The 15,325-nt window shown below is 40.1% G+C and overlaps 1 pseudogene; it reads right to left on the bottom strand.

Moving 5' to 3' along the window:
• Positions 1-12,610: 12,610 nt before the first annotated feature.
• On the bottom strand, positions 12,611-13,192 carry LOC103253124 (annotated as a pseudogene).
• Positions 13,193-15,325: the final 2,133 nt, after the last annotated feature.

Raw genomic sequence — 15,325 nt, 5'->3', positions numbered from 1 at the left:
GGGTCATATGGAAAGTTGATATTCAGAGCTTTTAGGAATTGCCACACTGCTTTCCACAGAGGTTGCACTAGTTTGCACTTCCACCAACAGTGTAGAAGTGTTCCCTTTTCACCACACCCTCTCCAGCAGCTGTTATTTTTTGAGTTGTTGATAATTGCCATTCTGACTGGAGTTAGGTGGTATCTCAGTGTGGTTTTGATTTGCATCTCCCTGATGATTAGTGAGGTTGAACATTTCTTCATGTGTTTGTTGGCTGCTCGGATGTCCTCTTTTGTGAAGTGTCTGTTCATATCTTTTGCCCATTTGATAATGGGGTTGCTTGTTGTTTTCTTTTCAGCACGTTTTAGTTCCTTGTAGATCCAGGATATTAAACCTTTGTGAGACCTGCTGTTAGCAAATATTTTTTCCCTGTCTGTAGGCTGTCTCCCTGCTCTCTTGATGGTTTCTTTGGCCTTGCAGAAGCTTGTCAGTTTAATAAGGTCCCACTTGTGTAACCTCTCTCTTATGACTTGTGGGTTTCAGGTTTTGTTCAGGAATTGGATGCCAGTTCCGATTTCCATGAGGGTATTTCCTTCATTTTCTAACGTTCTTATGGTTTGAGGTTTTACATGTAGGTCTCTGATCCATTTGTAGTTAACCTTTGTGCGTGGGGATAGATAGAGGTCCTGTTTCAATCTTCTGCATGTGGTCAGTCAATTTTCCCAGCACCATTTACTGAATAGGTTCTCCTCTCTCCAGTGCTAGGTGGTGGAGGCCTTGTCAAAGATGAGTTGGTTGAAAAATTGAGATTTTGCTTCTGGAATCTCAATTCTATTCCATTGATCTATATGCCTGTTCCTATACTAATACCAAGCTGTTTTGATGATTGTAGCTTTATAGTAAAGTTTGAAGTCTGGTATTGTGATACCACCTGCTTTGTTTTTTTTGCTGAGGATTGTTCTGGCTATTCTTGGACGTTTGTGTTTCCATATGAATTCCTGTGTTGTCTTTTCTAAGTCTGAGAAGAATGTTGCTGGTAATTTGATGGGTATTGCATTGAATTTGTAGATTGCCTTAGGTAAGATGGACATCTTCACAATGTTGATTCTTCCAATCCATGAGCATGGGATATTTTTCCACTTGTTTGTGTCATCTTTGATTTCTTTGAGCAGTGTTTTGTAATTTTCATTGTAAAGGTCTTTCATGTCTCTGGTTAGGAAGATGCCAAGGTATTTCATTTTTTTGTGGCTATTGTGAATGGAATTATTGTGTTTTTTATTTAGGTTTCTGTTTATTTATTATTGGTGTAGAGAAATGCGATTATCTTTTGTACATTTATTTTGTATCCTGAGACTTTGCCAAAGGCCTTTATCAGTGTAAGGAGGTTTTTGACAGATTCTCTTGGGTTATCAAGGAACACAATCATATCATCTGCAAAGAGAGATAACTTGACTTCCTCTTTTCCTATTTGGATACCCGTGATTGCCTCCTCTTCTCTGATTGCTTGAGCCAGGACTTCCAATACTATGTTGAACAGGAGGGGTGAGAGTGGGCATCCTTGTCTTGTTCCAGTTTTCAGGGGAAATGGTTCCAATTTTTTTCTATTTAGGAGTATGCTGGCTGTGGGTTTCTCATAGATGGCTTTTACTATTTTGAGGTATGTTCCCCGTATGCCTAGATGTATGAGGGTTTTTATCAAGAAGGGGTGCTGGATTTTATCAAAAGCTTTTTTCTGCATCTAGTGATATACTCATGTGGTTTTTGTTTTGACATCTGTTGATGTATTTAATTACATTTATGGTTTTATGAATGTTGAACCAGCCTTGCATCCCAGGGATGAAGCCTACTTGGTCATGATGGATGATTTTTGGGATGTATAGCTGAATTCGGTTTGCTAGGATCTTGTTGAGAATTTTAGCATCTATGTTCATCAAAGATATTGGCCTGTAGTTCTCTTTCTTTGTTGGATCTTTACCTGGCTTGAGTATCAATGTGATGTTGGCTTCATAAGATGATTTGGGAAGAGTTCCATCTTTTTCAATCGCCTGGAATACCTTCAGTAGGATTGGTATCAGCTCCTCCTTGAATGTCTTGTGGAATTCTGCTGGAAAGCCATCTGGAGCAGGGCTTTTTTTTTTTGTAGGAAGTTCTCTTATTACTTAGTTGATTTTCTTGATTGTTATTGGTCTATTTAGGGTCTCAATTTCTTCTTGTTCCAACCTAGGTAGGTTGTGTGATGTCAGAAAGTCCTCCATTTCCTAAGGTTTTCAAGTTTGTTTCCATACAAGTGTATGTAGTAGTCTCTAATGAGCTTTTGTATTTCTTCAGGGTCAGATGTGACTTCATCTTTGTGTTTCTGATTGTGCTTATTTGGTTTTTTTCTCATTTTTTCTTGGTCAGTCTAGCTAGGGGACCATTGATCTTGTTTATCCTTTCGAAGAACCAGCTTTTTGTTTCATTGATTTTTTGTATTATCTTTTTATCTCCTATGTCCTGGATTTGGGCTTTTATTTTGGTGATCTGGATTCTTCTGCTGAAATTAGGGTTTTTGTGGTCTTGCTTTTCCAGCTTCTTTAGGTGCCTTGTTAGGTTGTTAATTTGTGTTCCTTCCATTTTCTTCATGTGTGTTTGTAGGGATATAAATTCCTCTCTTACTATAGCTTTCCAGGCATCCCAGATATTTTGGTAAGATGTTTCTTCATTTTCATTTGTTTCCAGGTATCTTTTGATCTCTGTTTTGATTTCATCGTTGACCCAGGAGTTGTTTAGCATCATGCTGTTTAGTTTCCATGTCTTTTTGGGTTTGGGGGGGACTTTGTTGGTGTCAATGTTTATTTTTATTCCACTGTGGTTCGAGAAGTTACATGGTGAATTTCGATCCTTGTATATTTGCTTATGCTTGATTTATGGCCAATTACGTGGTCGATCTTAGAATACATTCCATGCGGTGATGAGTAGAATGTATATTCTGTGGTCTTTGGGTGGAGTGTTTTGTAGATATCAATTAAGTCCATTTGGACCAAAGTCACATTGAGGTTCTTGATCTCCTTGCTGATTTTTTGTTCTGACGATCTGTCTAGGGTTGTGAGTGCGCTATTGAAGTCCTCAGTTATGATGGTGTTAGAGTCAATATCTTTCTTTAGTTTTCCTAGAAGTTGCTTTATGAAAGTTGGCGCACCTATGTTGGGTGCATATATGTTTAGGATAGATATTTCTTGTTGATGGATTGAGCCTTTTATCATTATGTAGTGGCCTTCTGTATCTTTTTTGATTTTTAATATCTTGAAGGGTATTTTGTCTGAAATTAAGATCGCTACTCCTCCTTTCTTTTGTATTCTGTTCGCCTGAAAGTTTGTTTCCCATCCTCTTACTTTGAGTCTGTGGGTGTCCTTTCTAGTGAGGTGAGTCTCTTGAAGGCAATAGATTGTTGCCTGATGATGTTTTATCCATTTTGCCATTCTATGTCTTTTCAGTGGTGCATTTAGTCCATTCACATTTAGGCTAATAATTGAAATGCAAGAGTTGATCCCTGTCATAAGGTTCTTACAGAGTTGTTCCTGTTTGTTGTCTTTCTTTGGGTTTTGGAGTTGGCTCATGTGTGTTTTTAATCTTTTGCCTGTTCTCTTGTGTAGAATGTTGTTGTCCTTTTTTCTTTTTCTTCTGTGTTCAGTACTTTTTAAACTGTTTCTTGTAGAGGTGGTCTGGTGTCAGCATAGGTTCTTAGGGATTGGATATCTGGAAAAGATTTCAATTCTCCCTCACTAATGAAGCTTAGTTTGGCTGGGTAGGTTATTCTTGGTTGAAATTGTTTATATTTTAGAACTTTGAAGATAGAGCTCCAGGCTCTCCTAGCCTGAAGGGTTTCTGTGGATAAATCTGCTGCTATTCTAATTGGTCTTCTCTGGTAGGTAGTCTGGCCTTTTTCTCTTGTTGCCTTTAGGTATTTTTCTTTAATAGCTACTTTGTTTAGGCAAATTATTATGTGTCTGGGAGTTGTTCTTCTCATTTATTGTGTTGCCGGAGTTCTCTGAATCTCTTTTGTTTGGTTTTTTCATCCTTGATGAGATGAGGGAAGTTTTCTTGAATGATTTCATGAAATGTTTGTTCCAGTGTGGCTTCTGTTTCTCTCTCTGCCTCAGAAAGCCCAGTTACTCTTAGGTTTGGTCTCTTGAAGTGATCATTCATCTCTTGCAGGTTTTGTTCTGTCTTTTTGAGCTTCTTTTCTATGCCTTTGACAGTTTGGGTTAGTTCTGTGTTTTGGTCTTCGAGCTCTGAGATTCTTTCTTCTGCTTGGCTAATTCTGCTTTCCATGCTTATTAGTCTGTTATTCATTTCCATCACAGTATTCTTTACTGCTCTTATTTCTGACATCAGCTCCTTCTTATTTTCCTCTTGTCTCTCCTCAATTTTTAAAATTCTCTCCAGTAATGTCTTGATGTCTGGGTTTGTTGCATGTGACCAGTCATTCTGGGGGCTCTTCATTGTTTGTGTTCCAGAATCTCTTTTCTCAGTGTCTGATCTCCCAGGGGTCTGTGTGAGACCTATATTCTTCTTTTGGTTTTTCTTCATTTGTGCGGTTTTTCCCCCTCCCTGCTTTTTTCTTCCCTCCGTGTCACCGTCTTCTTTAATTCTGTTATTCAGAGATAAAGGGAATGGTTTTACTTCTGTTTGTTCAATCTCCTATTCTTTATGTATGCCCTCTTACTTTGTTCAATTCTGGAGTTGCACTGTAGGTTGGGGATGGTCCTTTTTGCAGTTTTGAGATTTACTTAAGGGGGGAGCTGTGATTCAAAATATATCTGCAGGTCCTGGTATTCGTTGACAGGTGTGTGGATAATCTGGAACCCACTTCCCACTGCCTTGGAATCTGTCCATGCAGTGGGGCTGTAGGTTTACTCCCTGAAATAAAATGTGGTTAACAGAGGGACTAGAATGGAGCAGACAGTGGGTTGAAGAGTGGGGTGGAGAGATAGAGGGGTAAGGGGGGAAACAAACACGTGTGTATCAACAAATGGAGAGAGAGACCTATACTGAAACAGATAAAAACAATAGAACACAGCTATAGATGAGCCAACTCCCACACACACAAAAAATAATACATATAGTGATGCTAACATACAAGCTAACCAACCACCTTATTGGTGTGCTGTTCCTCTATACAAAGATATGGTTTACAGAGAGAAGAAAAGGAAGAGAGAAAAAAGAAAAGAAAAAAATGGAACAATTCAATAGGAATAGAATTAAGTCATTAAACTAACAGAATCAATGAAGCACACTCTGAGACTTTTCGTTTAAGTTCAATGTCCTTTCAGTTCTGATTTCTAGCTTTTTTTTCTTTTTTTTGAGTTGGAGTCTCACTCTGTCGCCCAGACTGGAGTGCAGTGGCCGCTCCTGGCCACCACAGCCTCGACCTGCTAGGCTCCGATCATCCTTCCACCTCAGCCTTCCAAGTAGTTGGAACTACAGGTGCATGCTACCATGCCTGGCTGATTTTTTGATTTATTGTGGAGATGAGGTCTCACCAAGTTGCCCAGGCTGGTCTCAAATCCATGAGTTCAGGCAATTCGCTCACCTCGGCCTCCCAAAGTGCTGGGATTACAGGTTAGCCACCGAGCCTGGCCTCTAGGTTTCTTTTCAAGCTGGTAAATTAGTTTGCAGTTAGAGTCAGTTGCCCCTGGTCTCCTGTGAAGGATAGTTCAGATCACCCTCCATTCACCACTCTAGCCTATGTCTTTTTCATGCATATTTCTCCCGTTTCGGTGTTGCTACCTTGAATCACCAGCAGGTGGTGCTATCTCAGCTGCTTTCCCAGAGGGTGGTGGGGCCACACAGGAACCAACAGAGACTGGAGATGGATGCCTGCCTCAGGGCACATGGCAGGAGACTCATGGCGGGCAGGACATCTCAGTCACAGGAGAGGTGGCAGCGATCTCAGCAGATCTACTCTGAATGGGCTTCAAGAACTGAAGTCGTGGATCGCTTCCGGCTGGGTGGTGCAATGTGCTACTGGCAGCAGCAGGGGTGGTGGTGGCGGTGGCAGCGTCTGTGCTGTAGTGGTTGTCCAGTCTGCTGTGATACCCCAGCAGTGGCAATGGCCGAGCTCCATATGAAGAGCAGGCTGTGATGTTGGGGTCCGCAGCCCCCCGGGGCAAGAGTCAGAGACCCACTGCAGTTCTCCTTTGCAGAGGGTTTCACAGACCAGGTTGCCCCATCACCCCTTAAATGTCTTATAGAATTCTGCTGGAAAGCCATCTGGTCCAGGGCTTTTTTTGTGTATGGGTAGTTTACTTATTACATAGTCAATTTCTTTGATTGTTATTGGTCAATTTAGGGTCTCGATTTTTTCTTGTTTCAACCTAGGCAGGTTATGTGATGTCAGAAATTCTTCCATTTCCTTGAGGTTTTCAAGTTTATTTCCATACAAATGTAGTCTGTAGTGATCTTTTGTATTTCTTCAGGCTCAGATGTGACTTCATCTTTTGTGTTTCTGATTGTATTTATTTGGACTTTCAATCTTTTTTTCTTGGTCAGTCTAGTTATGGGATCATTGATCTTGTTTATCCTTTCAAAGAACCAGCTTTTAGTTTCATTGTTTTTTTGTATTATGTTTTTGTCTTCTATGTCCTGGATTTGGGCTTTTATTTTGGTGGTCTGGATTCTTCTGCTGAAGTTATGGTTTTGGTGATCTTGCTTTTCTAGTTTCCTAAGGTGATATGTTAGGCTGTTAATTTGTGATCCTTCCATTTTCTTCATGTGCATTTGTAGAGATATGAATTCCCCTCTTACTACAGCTTTCATGGCATCCCAGAGACTTTGATGTTTCTTCATTTTCATTTGTTTACAGGTATCTTTTAATCTCTGTTTTGATTTTATCATTGACCCACGAGTTGTTTAGCATCATGCTAGTTAGTGTCCATGTCTTTGTGGGTTTGTGGGGAACCTTGTTGGTGTTGATGTTTATTTTTATTCCACTGTGGTCTGAGAAGGTGCATGGTAAAATTTCGATATTTTGAAATTTGTTTATGCTTGATTTATGGCCAAGTATGTGGTCAATCTTAGAGTACTTCCATGCGGTGATGAGTAGAATGTATATTCTGTGGTCGTTGGATGGAGTGTTCTGTAGGTATCAATTAAGTTCATTTGGTCAAGAGTCACATTGAGGTTCTGGGCCTCATTGCTGATTCTTTTTCCTGATGATCTGTCTAGGGTTGTGAGTGGGGTATTAAAGTCCCCATCTATGGTAGTGCTAGAGTTGATATCTTTTTTGAGTTTACCTAGAAACTGCTTTATGAAAGTTGGCACTCCTATGTTGGTTGCATATATGTTTAGGATAGATATTTCTTGTTGATGGAGTGAACCTTTTATCATTATGTAGTGACCTTCTATATCTTTTTAAATTTTTGATAGCTTAAATGGTATTTTGTCTGAAATTAGGATCACAACTCCTCCTTTCTTTTGTGTTTCATTTGCCTGGAAATTTGTTTCCCATCCTCTTACTTTGAGTCTGGGAGTGTCCTCTCTAGTGAGATGGGTCTCTTGAAGGCAATATATTGTTGCCTGGTGATATTTTATCCATTTTGCCATTCTATGTCTTTTCAGTGGTGCATTTAGTTCATTCACATTTAGGCTAATTATTGAAATGTGAGAGTTAATCCCTATCATAAGGTTCTTATTGAATTGTTGTTGTTCCTCTTTGTTGTCTTTCTTTTGGTTTGGGGGTTGGTTTGTGTGTGTTTTACTCCTTTTTCTCTACTCTTGTGAAGAACGTTGTTGTTCTTTTTTCCTTTTCTTCTGTGCTTAGTACTTTCTTAAGTGTTTCTTGTAGAGGTGATCTGGTGGCAGCGTAAGTTCTTAGGGACTGATTATGTGGGAAATATTTTAATTATCCCTCACTGATGAAGCTCAGTTTGGCTGGGTAGGTTATTCTTGGTTGAAATTGTTATCTTTTAGGACTTTGAAGATACGGCTTCAAGCTCTCCTAGCCTGCAAGGTTTCTGTAGATGAATCTGCTGCTATTCTTATTGGTCTTCCATGGTAGGTCATCTGGCCTTTTTTCTTGCTGCCTTTAGAATTTTTTCTTTTATACCTACTTTGTTTAGGCAAATTATTATGTGTCTGGGAGTTGGTCTTCCCATTTGTTATCTTGCAGGGGTTCTCTGAATCTCTTGTGTTTGAATTTTCACATCACTGATGAGATGAGGGAAGTTTGCTTCAATAATCTCATTAAATGTTTGTCCCAGGGTGGCCTCAGTCTCTCTTTCTGTTTCAGGAAGTCCAATTTCTCTTAGATTTGGTCTCTTGAAGTAAGCACTCATCTCTTGAAGGTTTTGTTCTGTCTTTTAAATCTTCTTTTCTATGTTTTTGACAGTTTGGGTTCTATATTTTGGTCCTCAAGCTCTGAGATTCTTTCTTCTGCTTGGGTATTTTTGCTTCCCATGCTTATCAGTTCGTTATTTATTTCATTCACAGTATTCTTTACTACTGTTATCTCAGTTATCAACTCCTTTCTAGTTTTTTCTTGTCTCTCCTCAATTCTTTTTAATCTCTCCTTTAATGTCTTGATATCTAGGTTTGTAGTTTGAGACCAGTCATTCTGGGGGCTTTTCATTGTTTGCATTCCAAAGTCAGTTTTCTCAGTGTCTGCCCTCTCAGGGGTCTGGGAGAGACCCATTTTCTTCTTTTGGTTTTTCTTCATTTATGTAGATTTTTCTCTCTCCTCCTTTCCCTCCCCTTCTTTAATTCTGTTTTTCAGGGAAGATGGGGTTGCTTTTACTTCTTTTGTTCAATCTCCTGTTTTTCCTTATGAGGGTCCTCTGGCTTTGTTCACTTTTGAGGTCGACTGTGGGTTGGGGGCTGCACTTTTCTTTTTTGAGGTTTACTTGAAGGGCAAGCTGTGATTCAGAATCTATCTGCAGATCCCAGTATCCACCAACAGGTGTATCGGTGCACTGGAACCCATTTCTCACTGCCTTACAATCTGTCCTTGCAGCAGGGTTTAGATTTGGTCCCAGGAACAAAAGGAAGTATGGAAAAGGAAAATAATGGAAGAAGGGCAGTCAGGAGTAAGTTAGAGAGAGAGAAGACTAAAAGGGAAAACAGACATACATACCAATGAGTGAAAAACAGACACAAGACCAGAAAAAAGTGAAAAACAGACATACAAACAAAATTCCCTAAAGCATACCGGTAATCACACAAAGACAGTACAATAAAATCAAGCCTTTTGATGCATTTTTTCCCCAACACAAATAGTCTAAATCAAAAAGCAAACAAAAGCGAGCAAAACTAACAGTCAAAACAATAAAATCCAAAATCAAAATAAGGAACCAGACAAGCTCTGGAATCTTTCCTGAGTGTAAAGTCTCTTCAGCTCTGATCTCTAACCTCTCCCCTTTGCTTTCATTACAGGCAGATAGATTTACTCCAACCTTGGCTTGGTTCCCTTGACTTGCTGCCTGAGAGGTCTGTGACAGGGCTGTGTTCCCTGTATCTGATTCAGCATAGGGAAGGGCCTTTTGTCTCCTGTTTAGTGACATTACCTTAGAAACCAAGATGGAGGCTGCTCATAGATGGGCGGGACAATGGAAATCTCTGCCTGGAAAATGGCCGAGGTGGGCAGCTCCTCTTTTGCAGATCCTTTCTCTCCACCCGTCCTTTCTCCCCACTCGTCTGGGTCCATGGGCGATCCACTATGACAGGCTGTGGTGGTGTGTCTCCCATATCAGGCATTGGGAATCAGTGACATAGCTGGCTGCTGGATCTGGTGTGCCGCCAGAGGCCTGGGGTGGAGGAGGGAGCTGAGAATTCCCACTTCTGGAGCTGAGAACTGAGAGCAGCTGATCAGCACCTCCTTAAGATATACTATTCCCTTATACAACCACGGGGTTCCAAGCTGGGTGCTTCAGCCAGAGCAGGGACTGGAGCTCCAAAGGGCAGGTGGTGTGTGGTAACAGCAGCTTTGGGCCCTGCACAGGGCACTTCAGCCAGGAATGGAGCTGGTATCTCTGAGGGGTGGGTGCCTAGAGCCTCCCTGGATGACAGCAGCTTGAAATAGGGCTGGGTGGGGGCCCAGAACCCAGGGCAGGGAACTGGAACTCTGAGGAGTGAGCACTGGGCTGCTAGACAGGGTGTCCAGTCAGGGAGGGAGCTGGCAGTGACTGAGAGCTGGGTGGATCAGTGTAACCAGCAAGAGAACCCAGATCTTCACCAGGCAGTAGCCAAGGGCCTCTACAGGCTGTGGTTGGCAGCTTGGGGCTGGGTGAGATGTTGTATCCGGGATGGGAGTTGGGATCTCCACACAGCTGGGGCCCAGGGCCACCTATGATGGAGCAGTAGCAGCCCAGAGGCCTCAATAGCCGGCCTTGTGTGAGTCTGAGGGTCTTCAGGCCTCAGACCAGTGCAGCTGGCGGTGGGCAGAGGGGTGCGGGAAGGAAAGTAAGAGTCTTTTTGGGAACTCACTTTCGGAGAATCTCCCAATCCCACCTATGCCGTGGCCATCTTACTGGAACTCCTCAGGAGTTTTGTTTTAAATATATCACTTGGTTATTTGAACTTCTAGTAAGTTGCCAAAACTCGCATGATACTCCTAACAAAAAATTTTTTTAATAGTCTAATTTAAATATTAATCAATGAAAACTTTCTTTGATTTTTATAAAAGCATAGAATTGGAAACTTGACAACGTGCAAAGAATTTATTTCTTAGTAGTTAGAATACTAATCACGAATTACAAGTGATTGTCTTAATTTCTGAAAAGTTTGCCAAAAAGGCTTTACCAGCATTTACCAAATGATTAATAACATTATCAATTATATGTGTTACTCTTTTACTTAATCACCTTACTTAATTTGATATGCTCTGTGTTGGAAAGTTTGAATACTATAGTTTCAAAATATAGGAAATTTGAAAGTATTTTATAAAAAATATATTATCAAAAATGAAATGTATTTGACTATATATCTGATATATAGTCAAATGTATTTAACTAGTATATATGAGGGGGACCCAAAAAACCTGGAATTTACTTATTAAAATATTGTGTATTTATTCTTACATATTTAAACTTAGTCACCTTCAGAATACTCTTGCTTTGATGCAATACACCTATTGAGAGACTTTTTCCACTGCCCAACTTGTCAACTTGACGACTTTTAGTTCTTCTGCCATTTTTTGCTTCACCTCTTTCACATCAGCAAAACATTTCCCTTTGAGGACTTTTTTTAATCTGGGGAAACAAAAAAAAAGAAGTAACTTGGGGCAAAGATCTGGTGAACGCAGGGGCAGGGGTGGGGGCACAGGGGGATCATGCTGTTTTTGGCCAAAAACTGCTGAACAGTCAGCATTATGTGGGCAAGTGTGCTCCTGAAAATGAGCAAACACATCAAAAGAATCTTCAAAAAAAATTCACTGAAGCAAAATGCAGCCTCTCACAACAATGTTAACTGGTACACTGAAACCGATAGGTTTCAAGAACACTTACCTAGTGGGGGAAGCCTGTACTACAAGGGGCTTGTCCTCCAAACAATAATTCTGGGTTTTGGGGGGTCCTACTTTGTATATGGTATATAATCAAATGCATTTAAATATATAAATATAAAGATATATATATATATCTTTAGAGAGAAAAAGAGAGAAAGAGACACACAGAAAGATACACACACACACACAGAGAGAGAGAGAGAGAGAGAGAGAGACAGAGGATCTCCATCACCCAAGTTGGAGTGCAGTGTTGTGGTCATAGCTCACAGTAGCCTCAACTTTTTGGGCTAAAGTGATCCTCCCACCTCAGCATCCCTAGTGGCTAATACCATAAGCATCAAGGTCTTGCTATCTTGCCCAGACTGGTCTTGAACTCCTGGCCTCAAGAGTTCCCCCAACTTGGCCTCCTAAATATATATATAAAGTCTAAAATATATATATATTTTATTTATATACATATATGTCTCTCTATATATTTTAGACTTGATACCACTGATTTAACTAATTGGTAAAATCAGTCCTCCATCAGCCAAATCATATCCATTTTTTTAATCACAAAAGACTGACAGCACTTTTCAGTTCAAGTAAATGTTTTAATGTACATCCCTGTGGCAACCATCACATTTCTGAATTCTAATCTAGGCTACAGAGCTAAAGGCACAGCGGCTTAATATGAGTTTTTTACCTGAATGAAACAAAGTGCTGACCCCTTAGTATTTCTTAGTCACACTTTCTTTCTTTAATTTCATGGAAAGCATCCTCAGGAAAATGTATTCTCAACTTGTTCCTTTGTTTGGAACTCAGAAGTTTTTACATTTTGAAGACATGTGAGAGATAGGTAAGAAGTATGTCTTGTTTTTATCTAAAGAAGAAGGACTTAATGAAAGAGAAACAGAAGGACAACTTCAGGCTGGCTCATTCTTGGGCAGATCAACTTCAGGAAAAAGTAAATGTGAAATTTAATAATCAGGATATAATTAATGTCCTTAAGTCTTTCTGTGCCCATGCACCACACCCCTCACCCCCCAGGAAAACATTTCTGTTTCCTCAGGGATGTGGGTATCCCAGCTTGAACAAGACTAATCTAGTTAAATCCATTCATTTCTCTTTTCTTTTCTTTTCTTTTTACTGTGAATATACTTTAGTCATTTTTAGTCAACTGAAACTCTGGGACTCAAAATTAACATCCTTGTCCGTGAGCTTCTTGTAGACACCAGAAAAAGTTTCTGTCTTGTGCTCCATGTTGTTCTGCTGTGCTTTGTCCAAGTGCACCTTGATGAACTGGCTGCCATCCAGCTTCATGCAGATTCTCTTGCCCACAATTTCACCTGGGAAGACCAATTCCTCAAGGATGGCATCATGCACAACTGTCAGATTACGGCTCTTGGGACGCTTTTGCTTATTTTTTATGTGGCTTTTTCAAGTCGACATAGGCAGAATTCTCCTCTGAGCAATAAAGACAGCATGCATCCTGCTGAACTTTTTCTCCAATTTGCATACTAGCCAGACTTGGATTTTTTTGGAAAGACTTCAGTTGAGGAACGGGAACAAAGATTATGATAGCTTTCCAACCACCACCAACTTCAATTTCCTTGGCCGCTGTTATGTTGAGCTCCCTGAGCTGAGCCTTGAGATCGGAGTTCATCTCCTGCCCCAGGAGAGCCTGGGAGATGCCAGACTCAAACTCATTTGCCTTCTTGCCGTTGGCTTCATGATCTTGGCCCTCGAGCTGAACATGGCTTTCTCCTTGCTGAGCACCGGTTTAGGAAGAGCCATTCATTTTTCAAATGGGTAGACAGAAGTAAAACTAGCCCAAGTTCACATAGATTTTGATTGAGCCTGAACTTCAATCAAAATCTCTTCATTCCCTGTGTGTTATTTCTACAGCACCTTTGTGTCTCTGCAGTATAGGTCTGTCCTAGTTCCTCAGAGCTCCCACTGTGCAACTCCCTCGAGCATGCTCACTTGTTTCCCACAAGACTCATGTTCTGTAGTCTGTTGCCCACACAAATTCCCCTCTGACCAAAATGAGTTCATTCTGTGTTAAAGTTGCCAGAACTGTGGACCTTGAACAACTATAGTAATAGTATAAGAAAAGGATTGACAGTGGCAGGAAACTATGGCGGGGGGCAGGGAGGGAACGGGAGATGGGATTAAAGGTAATCAATATCTGTCTGGGGACGGGGTGGGGGGGCACCCCTCATCAACAAGGATACCTACACAATGCATATTTGTATACCTAACCCTTAACTGTACCCCACAATTTTAAAATAAAAAATATGTAGGAAAAATAAAAAATAAAAAGTAAAGTTGCCAGAACTAGCAAATAAAAATACAGGATGATTAAATCTGAATGTAAAACAAATTATACTTTTTAGTTCTTTATATTGCATGGGATATACTTATACCAAAATTATAACTGGACATCCTCTATTATGTTTGGTAATACTGTTCATCTCTGTCTCTCCTTCTACCCCATCCCAGGAGGTCTGCTTTCTACTATGGGGTAATCTGATCAACTAGTCCTCAAGATGGGTTAACATGTTTTATCAGGGTAGAAGGTAAAGGGTAAGATTTTAAAACAAATTGTACTCTACATCTTTTTTTTATAATCAATATTTTTTATTATAATGTTGTGGGGTACAGTTAAGGGTTAGGTATACAATTACATTTCATTCAGGCACCCTGTTCATAAGAGGTGTTTCCCTGTCCCCAGACAGATATTTACTACCGTTAATCCCATCTCCTCCCCCCCCCATAGTTTCCCAGTACCGTCAGTCATTATCTTATAGTATTACATTGGATGTTCAAGGTCCATTATATGAGTGAGAACATGTGATACTTGGATCTTTGTTTCTGTAAGAGGTCACTCAGTATTATAGACTCTAGTTCCATCCAGGTTGCTGCAAAATTCATGATTTTGTTCTTTTTTATGGCTGTGTAGTATTCCATCGTGTATATGTACTACATTTTTTAAATCCAGTCCTCTTTTGAAGGACAGCATGGTTGACAAAAATTAACTCTAATACCCTACATCTTTAAAATGATTTTTAAAAAATTTTAAACCAAACGGGTGACTTGATATAAAAATTTAAAGCACCATAAGGCCTTTTGGCTAATCTTGCAGGGGAACTAAAGTATTGATATATACAGTCTCTGACTAGGCATCTGAAAAGCTAAAAAGGTAATTGGTATCATTTTTGGCATTCACTATATTATTGTTTATTGGCTAAAATACAATAAACGCTGACTATAAGTCAGTTACCATGCCTTTTAACAATAGTTCAGATAATTCTCATGTCTGTGAGGTAGATGTTATTATTATTTCCTTTCTGGCAGACAGTTGAGTGAGTTAAAGCGACTAAGCCAAGATCACACAGCCAGTAAGTGGTGGATTCAGGATGTGAACTCAGGTCGAACTCTGAACACTAAGTTTTTTGTCATTCCATACCACTTCATCAAATCTTCACACTATAACATCTTAATTCCCTTACAATAAAGTTACAGGTTGGATATATTACTCCTATTTTCCAGAGGAGAAAACGAGAACCCAATATGTGCTGTAGCTATAAGGGACTGAGCCAGGGCCAAAATCAGTATCACTATGTTGAGGGTTATAATTTCTACTACTGAAGAGTCCAGGCACTATTGTAAAATTTGGGGAAGATACAGGATTAGAATTCTGGAAAGAGGGGGGGATAATTTGCCACAAGACTCTACTTTTAGGTTGCCACATAGTATGACTTCAGGAGTTCTGGAAAAGGCTCACTCCAAGAGATCTCCATAGCTTTCTCAGTATTTGAAGTTTCACCAAAACAGATGCATATTTTGGTGTAAAGATTTTCTCTCTCTCTCTCTCTCTCTCTCTCT

The sequence above is a fragment of the Carlito syrichta genome, unplaced genomic scaffold, assembly GCF_000164805.1.
Source record: "Carlito syrichta isolate Samal-C Ts95f unplaced genomic scaffold, Tarsius_syrichta-2.0.1 Scaffold201662, whole genome shotgun sequence".
NCBI classification, from domain to species: Eukaryota; Metazoa; Chordata; class Mammalia; order Primates; family Tarsiidae; genus Carlito; species Carlito syrichta.
Note: the sequence above shows the minus strand (reverse complement) of the source record. Positions and strands in the feature narration are given on the sequence as shown.